The sequence below is a fragment of the Myotis brandtii genome, unplaced genomic scaffold, assembly GCF_000412655.1.
Source record: "Myotis brandtii unplaced genomic scaffold, ASM41265v1 scaffold455, whole genome shotgun sequence".
In the NCBI taxonomy this organism is placed as follows: Eukaryota; Metazoa; Chordata; class Mammalia; order Chiroptera; family Vespertilionidae; genus Myotis; species Myotis brandtii.
In genome coordinates, this window is record NW_005367384.1 from 2,214,796 (window position 1) to 2,226,429 (window position 11,634).

At 40.7% G+C, this 11,634-nt stretch overlaps 1 long non-coding RNA gene across 2 annotated transcripts in view; it reads right to left on the reverse strand.

The window, feature by feature from the left end:
* Positions 1-1,033: 1,033 nt before the first annotated feature.
* Positions 1,034-11,634, reverse strand: part of LOC102250752 — a 13,157-nt gene continuing 2,556 nt past the window's right edge. Inside the window, exons 1-3 of one of the 2 annotated variants that reach the window (XR_314100.2) lie at positions 11,317-11,628; positions 2,160-2,248; positions 1,034-1,178 (exon numbers count right to left, since the gene is read on the reverse strand). This is a non-coding gene — a long non-coding RNA (uncharacterized LOC102250752). Of the gene's footprint in view, positions 1,179-2,159; positions 2,249-11,316; positions 11,629-11,634 lie in introns of those variants that run through there. The other variant, XR_314101.2, reaches the window with a different exon arrangement.

Sequence of the window (11,634 nt, forward strand, 5' to 3'; positions counted from 1 at the left end):
TTCTTAGGCAATTAAGTAATCCATGCTCATTATATAAAATCTAGAAAACACAAAAACCTTTAAAGAGAAATCTGGAAATAAGCCTAACATTTTGGTGTATTTCCTTGTCATTTATTTTCTTTATAAAATTTGCATCATATTGCATCCACAGTTTTATATCCTCCTCTTGCACTTAACCAGTATCTCTTGAGTGGTTTTCTACATTTTAAATACTCCTCCAAAACATTATTTTTAATGGCTGCTTATCACCCATTGATTGAGTGACTGTATTATAATTTATTCATATAAACCTTGTTGGACATTTGTGAATCCTATTACAAATAATACTTCAATGTAAATATTTGAATCTTCATTTTTTGAGTGCTTAATCCAGTTATATCTTTAAAATAGATTTATTTGGAGCACTTTACATTTCCAAATGAAATTATCTGGTTGCGTGGGGAGTACTGGCTGCTATTCATGCCACACCATTGAGGCCAGCTGCAGTGGGACTGAATGACCAAAGATGTTTTCGGGGCAGGATTCTCTCTCTCTGGCAGGGAAGTTTTTATTAAAGGCAGATCGCCAGCTTGTTAGGAGTGCATTGCTTTCAGTGCCTATGTCAGATCTTGCAGGCTATGGCACGTGAGCACCTTGTATGCAATGGCCTAGGCAGTACCTTCAAGTCTTGTGCAGGCCTTTGCTGGCAAGTAACTTCTTCCACCGAGTAGGGTGATTGCTAGTGAGGTCAGTATCTACAGGAAGTGGTGGAGGCATGGAACCTCTCCCACCACAGATTCTCCTTGGTAAGGCTGGCCCCTCACTGCCAAGCTGGAGTCAGGTTGGCTGGGAAAGCCCTGGACATGCTGTGGCTGGTGTGTTTGTGGTGTGTGAATATGTGTATGTGTGAGGGGTAGGGAAATATGGTCTTAGTCATTGAAATTCTCTGGTACCCTCCAAGGATTATACACATTTTCTCTTTTACGAGGTGATTCCTTTTTCTATCAGTCTGCTTAGGCTGCTGTAACAAAATACCGTAGACTGGGTGGCTTAAACAACATAAATTTATTTTCTCATACTTCTGAAGGCTGAAAGTACCAGATCAAGGTGTTGTCAATTGGACTTCCTGGGAAGACTCTTTCTGGCTTATAGAGGGCCGTCTTCTCTCTATGTCCTCATCCTCAGATGACTTTTCTTTCCTTTGTGTTGGAGGAGAGAAAGGAAGATAGATAGATAGACATATAGATGTTGATCTCTTCTTCTTCTTATAAGGCCTTATTTAAACTTAGCTACCTCCTAAAGACCCTATCTCTAAATATAGTCACATTGAGGGTTGGGGGTGGGGAGTACACAAGCATTCAGTCCATGACACCCTTTCACCCTATTCTACTTTTTCCCTATAGCATTTATCACCTTTTATAATACTAGATGATTTGTTTATTAAGTTGGTTATTGTCTCCTACTACTAGAATATAAACTCCATAAGGTCAGAGATCTTCCTTTGTTTTTCACTGATGTCTCTTCAAGAACCCGGAAGAATGCTTGAACATGGCAAGTGTAGAACAAAGGAAGGAGGTCAGCAACCATAGCTCTCAAGGAAAAAAGAGAGAGAATGAATTGCTGGCAATACACAGAAAATCCCAGGACGTGCTGATACCTAGAAAGGGAAATTAAGGCTTATCTTATCCCAGAACTGAAACTATCTTGTCCATCAATGTGGATCACTTCTCTTGATGAGGCATTATGTGATGGAGACACTCCCTTTGAGTTACAATGGGAACTATGGTGTCTTGGTCTACTCGGACTGCTATAATAAAATATCATAGACTGGATGGCTTAAACAACAGAAATTTATTTTCTCATAGTTTTGGAGGCTGAAAGTTCAAGATCAGCGTGCCAGCCAGCATGGTTGGGTTCTGGTGAGGATTCTCTTCCTGGCTTGCAGACAGTTACCTCCTCTCTATGTCCGAGAGAGTGCACGTGCCCGCCAGAGAGAGGGCTGTGGTCTAATTGCATCTTGGGGGGCCTCCCCTTATGACTTCATCTAAACCTAATTACCTCCCAAAGGCCCCATCTCAAAGTATCATTACACTGGAGGTTAGGGTTTCAACATACAGATATTGGGATGACACAGACATTCAGTCCTTAGCAGATAATATAGTAGGTAATCAAACACTCACTGGATCCAGACTCATGAGATGTCAGGTCAGGGAATAGAATAGGAGACCATCCAGATAGACAATGATTCCTCAGGCCAGGAGGTCAATGCCTAGGAAACATGAGGGCATTGCACTAGTCAAGTGGCATCACAGTGTACCAGTATTTGTCAAAGCCTGCTTGGGAAGATGCTGTTTCTAGATCTTAAGAGGTCTAATTTCATACAAATTATGTGTTCCTTCAATTTTTGGCAAATTATTAAACTAGGTTCCTTATTCTTTTTATTTATAAAAAATTCTGGGGCTTCTAGGGAGGAAATGCAGGGTCTGAGAAGTGGATATCACACTGTTTAAAATATTGCTGCTTTAAAAAATATTTTAATACTGATGCAAGAGAAATTATTACAAAAATATCTTGACTATTCCCACCAGTAGATATTTTTCAGATGAGCTTTAGAAGTTCCAATAAAACCTATTGAGATTTTGATTGGAACTATGTTAAATCTATACATGATTTTGTAAAACATTGACTTTTTTTATAGTGTTGTGGTGTTTCATTCAGAAACACGGTAGGTTTCTACATTTTTTAAAGTTATTTATGTCTCTTGATAAAATTTTGTGATTTTCTTCATATAAAGCCTTCACTTTCTTTGTAACTATTATTCTTAAGTATATTATTTTTTTTGTTATTGTGAATGGGATAGTTTTCCAGTATATTTTAAATTAATTATTTGCTATCATATTGGAATATGTTGATTCCTGTGCATTTTTTTTAATATTAGGCCATCTTATCGAACTCTTATTAGCATTAATAGTTATTAGTTTATTTTTTTGAGTTTTAAGTCATACTATTCACATATAGTAATAGTTTTTGCATTCTCCTTTTCAATTATTGTAACTCTTATTTCTGTTGCCTGCCCTATTCTTGATCCAAATATTAAATAGTGATGATAGAGCTACTTGTTTTGATCCTGATTTTATGGCAATATCTCTAGAGTTCCACTGTGTGTCAGTCCATCCTAGCCTGTTTGCTCTCATATTTGTTCTTTGATTTTCCTTGCTCTGTTCTACTGTAAGGGGCTGGCATTTGCAGTATGAATATCCCAAGTCTCCCATGTCAGCTGGTGTCCATCTGGGTTCAGCCAAAGAGAGGTCCTGGCAAGAGTTTGCTGAGCAGAAGAACAGGAGAAGCCAGGGTATTTCTCCCCTATTTTCAGCCATAGGTAGCAACTCCAGCAGTAGCTGCCTCCATTTCATGGCTCCAGTTCTAGCCAGACAGGTATCTTTTGCTGGTCAAACCTGGTCCCTGGCCCCAGGAATACCCTTTCCTCTGTTTGCTCCTCCAGTTTAGATGCCCAGCATGAAGGTCTCTGCCATGTTTAGAGGTCCTGCATTTATCATTCATCTCTCCTTCTCCCCCCCCCCTCACACACACACACACACACACACACACACACACACAAACACACACACACACAGTAGCTGTATTGAAGAACTCATGCTCATCTCTAATGTCTTGGGATTCTGCATTAGTGCCGGCACAGCATAGTTTGTCATCTGCTCTTCTAATTAACACAGTATAGGGCCCAGGGAAATGCTTCTTTATACCTCTTGTCCCGTGTCCTCAAAACACAAGGCAACTGCATCTGAATGCCTTTAAGTTTTGCTGATGTTGGGGATAGGTACTGCTTTGGAGTGCTGAGAGGATCTGAGGGTGGAAGCACTTGATAAAAGAAAAGGTGACATGATTAACTTGTCAAATCCTGCCTCTATGCATACGGTAGATTTTTTAAATAAGGAAGTATTTTCCTGTAATGATGAGCATCCATTTTCTTGTTTCCCTTTGTGGTACAATTCATGGTTCTGGAGTTACACATGAATTAGGGTGGTAATTGCACCCAGGAACCAGGAACTGAGGAATGTCTTGCAGTGTTATGCTCTTGCAATTCATATTGCTCTTAAACTATAAGTCTATGTCTAGACCTAACCTGAATTTTGTCCTAAAATCCAGAAGCATTCTTTATGACATGTATGAAATGTAGTTTGAATTTGTTATGAGAGATGTGGCCTCCACTGAGCCAATAGTCACGAAGTTTTTTGAAAGATTAAAAAATTATGATGTCTTGAATCTATCCATAGATGAAACACATCAAATTTGACCTTATAGACAAAGAGAGAATCTTAAAAGCAGCAAGAGAAAGAGACTCAATTACCTACAAGGGAATACCCATACGACTGTCAGCTGATTTCTCAACAGAAACTTTGCGGGCCAGAAGGGAATGGCAAGAAATATTCAAAGTGATGAATACCAAGAACCTACAACCAAGAATACTTTATCCAGCAAAGCTATCATTCAGAAGTGAAGGCCAGATAAAGAGCTTCACAGATAAGAAAAAGCTAAAGGAGTTCATCACCACCAAACCAGTATTATATGAAATGCTGAAAGGTATCCTTTAAGAAGAGGAAGAAGAAGAAAAAGGTAAAGATACAAATTATGAACAACAAATACACATCTATCAACAAGTGAATCTAAAAATCAAGTGAATAAATAATCTGATGAACAGAATAAACTGGTGATTATAATAGAATCAGGGACATAGAAAGGGAATGGACTGACTATTCTTGGGGGGGAAAAGGGAATGGGAGATGCGGGGGGAGGAGGGGAGTTATGGGGGAAAAAAAAAAAGAGGAACAAATGTAATCTGAACAATAAAGATTTAATTAAAAAAAAAAATTTGACCTTATAGCCACTTAAGACATATGACGAACACGTTGACTAAATGCTGTTAAAGCCATTACATTTCATTTAGAAAGCTGATGAGATATACTAGAGTAGCCAGATGAAACAACAGAAGACCCGAAAAGACAAATGTGGTTTTCAGGAGAAAATGAAATTAATTTTGGATTTGAGCTATCTATAATTTTTTGATACAGACTATAGACAAAAGCAGATCTAAGTTTGGTAATTTCTCACTTAAAAGGACTAACAATATTTTTAAATAAAAAAAATGGTTTTCTAAATAGAAATAAACTACATGTGAAATCAAAAGTGATATTCTAGTAAAATATAAGGAAATTCGAACAGGGAAATACAAATGTTTTTGTGACTAAAGAAAATTTATGTGCAAATAATCCAAAAGTAATGTCTGTAGTAATTATTTTCCAGTCATTATAGATTAAGATAAGGTCTTGATTGTTGAGAGATTTGAACAAATTAAGTAATATAGCACAATTTTTGGTTTTCTTCATTCTAGCATTGGAATATTTGTAAGAAGAACTTTTAAATAAATATTGTATAGATTGAAATATTACTTTAAGAGATAGTAAAAATCATGATATATACAATAATTGTTTATATGATAAAGTAATATAGTATTTTTTGCATTAACAATAACTTGTCATATGTGATCATTACAATTCTTAAACATAACACGTAAAATTTAAAATATAAGTATTGCTTTAAGAATTTTATTGACACTTCCAATGGAAGTGTTCCTGCCTCAGTAGAGTGAAGTTCTTCCAAATTGAAATTAATTTAAAAAAAGACAATAGCTCAGTGGAGGCCTGGGGTGGGGCTGGAACTAGTTGGAGGGGGACAATGAGGGGAAAAGGAGGGACATCTGTAATACTCCCAACAATAAAGATAAAAAAACAAAACAAAACAAACCCCCCCCCCCAACTCTCTAAAAACTACAGTGAATCAAAAACAGTTGTCAAAAACATTTGGCATTCCGATCAATAGAATATAAAGTTATGTGAAAATCTTGATTATAATAATGATTGCCCTGAAATAAAAGTCAAGAAAAATAAGTCTAATGAAATATGTATTATAAGTTATGAATTATGAATGTCTTTGTTTTATTACTCATCTGAACATTGCTGGCCCATCAATACATGAGCAATGATAATTAATTTGCTTCTCTTTGTTATTTTGCCAACTTTTATTAGTACAAAGAACATAACTTTACACATTTGAAAATTTTGTCATCATAAAGGTATTTGTAATGTAGAAGGATAGAACATTTTAATTTAACAATTTGTCATTTGACTTTTACCTGTTAAACATTGAGCGACATGGTATGTAGGCCTCCCTTTGTGTACTTGCCCTGGACTCTTTGTTAGGGGTGAGCTTGCCTTCAGCCTAGGGTTATAGTGGCTTTCTCCTATCAACTTCCTATTACTTGCCTGGCTTCTTGGTTCTTTCATCACCCTTTCATTTTGCACAAATAAGCAGATACATGCCTATTTCTAAATGCCCCCCCTTTTTTTACATGAACGGTAGAATTATGGGTTGAATAGTGTTCCCCAAAAAGACATGTTGAAATCCTAACACCTGTGACCTCAAAATATAACCTTATTTAGAAACAGTGTCATTGTAGATGTAATTAGTTAAGATGTGGTCATGCTGGCGTAGTGTAGGCTTCAAATTCAATGCAACCATTGTCTTTTTATGAAGAGAGAGGTTTGGAGACAGAGGAAGGATGATGTGAGAGAAGATGGTTTTTGTGATGACAGAGGCAGAGATTGTAGTGAAGCATATAAGCCATAGAATGTCAGGGGTGCCAGCAGCTGCTGGAAGCCGGAGGAAGGAAGGATTCTCTCCAACATGTTTCAGAGGGAGCATGGTCCTGCCAACACCTTGATTTTGGACTTCTGCCTTGCCATAGAAGCCCGAGGGAGTAATACGGGGAGCATACTAAAGATACTCTTTGCCCTTTGTGCATTTCTACAGGCCAGGTACTGAGAAGTACATTGTCTGGGTTATAGCAAACATGTATTTTTCTTTTTTTAAATTTCTTTATTGATTAAGTTATTACATATGTGTCCTTATCCCCACATTACCCCTCTTCCCCCCACTCATGCCCTCACCCAAACATGTATTTTTCATCTTAATGGCTACTCCAAATTGCTCTCCAGATCGTATCTCCAATTGTATCAGTTTATGCTCCTACCAGTAGTGCATGAGAGCATGTTTCCTTATGCCCTGGCCAAAACTTGACATTAACAGACATGTAATATCTTTGCTGATGGGTGACAAGCAGTATTAAAAAAAAAAGATTGCATTCCCTGATTACTAGTGAGGTTGAGTTTTTTTTTAAATGTTAATTTCCATTTGAATTTTTTCTGTAAATTTTCTTTATATAACCTTTGTCCATTTTTTCTGTTGCGTTATTTGTTTTATTCCTACGAGTTTGAAATATTTCTTTATGCAGGAGATGATCTTATTCATTTTCAACCGTTCTTAGTTTAGGAAGAGCTTTTAAATATCAAGAATGTTTGTTGGGTTCAGCTGGCTGTCTTTTCAGCCTCTAGTGAGGTGGTCAAATGATATTTACTTGACTTGTTGATATGAGGCACCTATAATTGTAAGAACTTTAAAAAGCAGAGTAGTTAAATGTTTTATGAGCAAGAGGAATGATTCCAATGTGAGGATTTTCAAAACATGTTTAGAGGGATGCCTGGTTAGAACAGAGGGTGTGTCTAAGGGGGTGTGACGGTCAGCTTTAGAAATAGGCTGAAGTCTTTGTGGGGTATTGTACCCAGGTGAAGAGTTGGAGCTTTACTGTACAGGCAAGACAGAACTACTGCAGAACTTTGAGTAAAAGTTAACTTAGAATTTAATAAGGTTAATATGATGGTGTGGTGGAGGAAGCAGAAAATAACAGCAAAGAGTACCCAGGAGTGAGATAAAAATAGCCATTTACTATAATGACCCTAATCCTATATAATAAAAGCCTAATATGCAAATTGTCCCCTCAGGTGGTTGTTCCACTGAGAGTTCAACTGGGAGTTCGACCCCTCACTATGATGTGCGCTGACCACCAGGGGGCGGTGCGGAACATGGCGGGTGTCAGCGATGCGGCAGTGGAGGTGATGCTGGCCCTGACAAGAGGGGGACCACGGTGGGATGGTGGAGCAGGTGAGCGGGTGGCGCCAGGCCAAGGCGGGGTGCCAGGTGGGGCTGTGGGGCTGTGAGGCTGGGGGTGCAAGCTGGGGCCTGATCTCTGCAGGCAACCCCGAGGGTCCCCACCTGTGCACGAGTTCATGCACTGGGCCTCTAGTAAGGAAGATAAGAAGGAAAGTAGCTAAACAAACAAATATGAATCTCTGATGAGTTGAGATTCAGAAAGAAGGGTACCTATTCAAGCATAAATACTAATATGTCACAGACTTGGAGGACTGTGTCAGAGGGCTAAAATGGAAAATACCTTTTGGGTTACAAATAATGTCTAAGTTATGTGAAGCTAATTAGGAAACCAGGAATACAAAGATACTATAAGGGGACTTCTGTCTGGGCAAGTGACATACTATTGATAGATGGCAAAGAGAAAGCACACCTCATCAACTTTTATTTTGATTCCAAATGACAGTGTCAATGAGAGTGATTTTTAGACTGAAGGTGGGTGTAGAGTGGAACAAATATGACAACTGAAGACAGATCACAATGGGTGAAATCATAGGAAAGCATCTATCTACTCTGGGTGAACTATACTCCAAGAAAAGAGAGAACTTTTAATTATACCTCTGAATGTCTATTGCTGACCTTAGAGAAAACTTGGAGAATGTAAATGTTGCTTTTCTTAAAAAAAGGTATGTATGTATGTGTGTGTGTGTTGCAAAGGAAATTCCAAATTTCAAAAATGTGGATTTCACAAACTGAAAATCCATGATCTTAATGTCGTTTTGGGGTAAGATCCTAGAATAGCATTCAAAAGGGGTGACTTATAGGCTCCTAGAAGGATCATTAGAACTCTATATGAGTCATGTAAAAAATGACTGACCACATTTTCTTCATTGATTGACATAACTTAGATAAAAGAGCACTGTTAAATGCAAGCAAGTGCTAGGAGGAAATGAACAAGGGATGTTAAGCCTGGAAGGAAGAAGGCTTAGGGAGACAACAATGGCTGATATCAAGTATGAGAAGGACCATTACATGGAAGAGGAATCAGGTATCTGTGGGCTTCTCGAAGGATAACTGGATACCATTCAGTATAAGGAAGAGCTTCCTAACCACTTACAGAGCAGGGTGCTTGTCCAGAGAGTGATTTCCCCATCATTGCAAGTAGGCAAGCAGAGCCTGGTCAGTTACTTCTTGAGAAATGTTCTAGGAGAGGTTAATGCATTCTTGTGTGGCTGACTCTTAAGTACCTTCTGATTTTGAGATTCTGTAATCCTACAACAGTGTAGGTGCAAATGGGAAGGACTAGGTTGGAAATGCAGAGATAGTGTAGCTAACAGGATGGAAGGAATTGGAAGAAGACAGAAGAAAGGTAAATCACTCAATTAAGAAAAGAAAGTCATGTAGTCATATAGTCTAGAAGAAGAATTCACCATCCTTTTAGCCCCAAAGACCAGGGTCATCCACAAATGGGCTGTCCAAGAAGATTGCACTCCAAAGCAAGGTCTCAAATCAACATCTTTCATAGGCTTTTGGGGAGGTCATCAAGGACAAAACTTTTAAAATAGAATTTCGATGATGATCAGAAAAGAGGAGGACAGTGGGGTCCTTTCCCCAGCAGGGCCAAATCACAGGACTACTGGGTGGGGAGTGGTGGGCCAGGCACATGCTTGGAAGCAGGCCTAAGGCCCAGGCCAGGAGAAAGTTAAAAAACAGGAATAAGAAAGGAGGGGAATAATGTAAGAGGAAGGAAAAGATAAAGGCAGACTTAACAGGCATATTTATTGTGAATGGGCAACTGCCTGGGCTTCCAGGGGTCTCTGGGGCACCTCTTTCAGCTGGTTCCCAGGGGAGAAGAGTCACAAATCAGGAGATTGAGGCTCTAATGCTGGCTGTGCCCCAATTTCCTGAGTGACCTTGTAGATGCCATTTCACCTTTCTGCCTCCTCCCGACTGTCAAACGCAGGCATCCAGTTAGCCTAAAAGTGCTCTAGGCTTTACAGAAAAGAATAGCTCCAGAAATGTATGACATTGTCTGCATGTGTGTTGAGTGTTTGCCCTTGTTTCCATATTTTCACTGTTGGGGGAGGGAGAACTGGTAAGAGGAGGGTGGAAAGAAAGGTGAGAAGCCATTGGGGCCAAAGTCTCTTGGCTCCGCCTCATCAGCCTAGGGAACCCAGGGGACCGGGAGCTGGCAAAGGACACATGCCGACAGTCCCTGCCCAGCCAGGCATCCGAGATCCCAGCGGACATCCTCAGTTTCTGCTGTCCTTTCAGCAAATCCCATTGCAGCATCAAGGGAGGAAAAGTGAGGCACGCCCCTCCCCCACTAGATGGCACTGAAACGCCTCGTAGGCGATTTTCAAAGCGCAGGAAGGAGAAAAAAGAAAAAAAAATATGGTGGAGGTGCGATCATTTTGGCTTGCAGGCCCCATTGTGCAAAAAAGGGTGCGGGACACACTGTTTTTTCTTGGGGCAGTTCTTCACGCAGCAGTGTGGGCCCTCGACTTTGGAGTGAGGGTGAAAATGAGGGGTGAGCATTAGAGTGAAAAATCTAGGGTTTCAACCTGGGAGGGAGGCTCCCGGCCTTTGCGGCGCTGTCTCACGTGAGCGGGGAAGTGGGATTAAGTGCGACTCGCCTGCGGCCCACCCGCTCAAGGTCTAGGGTCCCGCACTACCTCCCAGAGCCTCGGCAGAGCCTAAATTCAGCTGCCATCCAGATAAGGACAAATCCCACACCCACGTTTCATTGAACCCCACTCTCCTCCTCAAAGCTCAAACCCTCGAGCGTTTTCAAAATATCTGTTAAGCACCCTCTCAATTAAAATTCTTTTCTTCTTGTCTCGAAGGGACCAATTTTCTTTCTTTTTTTCCTTCTGAGGAGGGAGGTGGAGGTGGGTGTGTGTCGGGGAGTCTGGTGCTGGCGTGGGGCTGGCGGTGGTAACCTGCCGACTCGGTCAGCCTCTGGAGCAAACGCCTATAGCTAGCAAGACAGCACCGGTGGCTTTCTGGGGAAAACAAAGATCAAATAGGATCCAAGACATCAGCGACGCAAACCGGGGGACGCAGCGAACTTCTTCAGTCTCCCAGAATGCCCACTCCGCAATAAGCAGTCTTTTCTTTAAAGAACTGTGGCCGATTTGAGGGAGTTTCCCACCACTGGAGAGATAAACGGGAGAGATGGAGGCTACATTCCTAAATTTATAATAATGCATGCAAACATGCTACATACCACATATATGTATATGTGCATAAATATGGATGTGATTGGGCACGTACCTATCTCGACACCATTGACTTGCCTGGTCAAAGAATAAGGCTTAGACATTTCGTGCCTGGGAAATGGTGCAGTTTATCTTTAAGGCGGCTAGAAAAATAAGAGATGAGGCTCACGTTGCACGGATGACATCACTAGCTTAGGGCTGCACGCTCCGTGTTCTCGTCTGTGGGTTTTAGCCAAGGATGCAGCGCCCGGCGTCCGAGAGAGCGAGCGCAGCAGTGGCTTCCTCCGGCTCCCGCACCCGGGCCAGGCAGTTTCCCCAGCCCTCCGGGCGCAGCCTCGGCTCCCGCTCCCCAGCACTAGCCTAGCCCGCGACG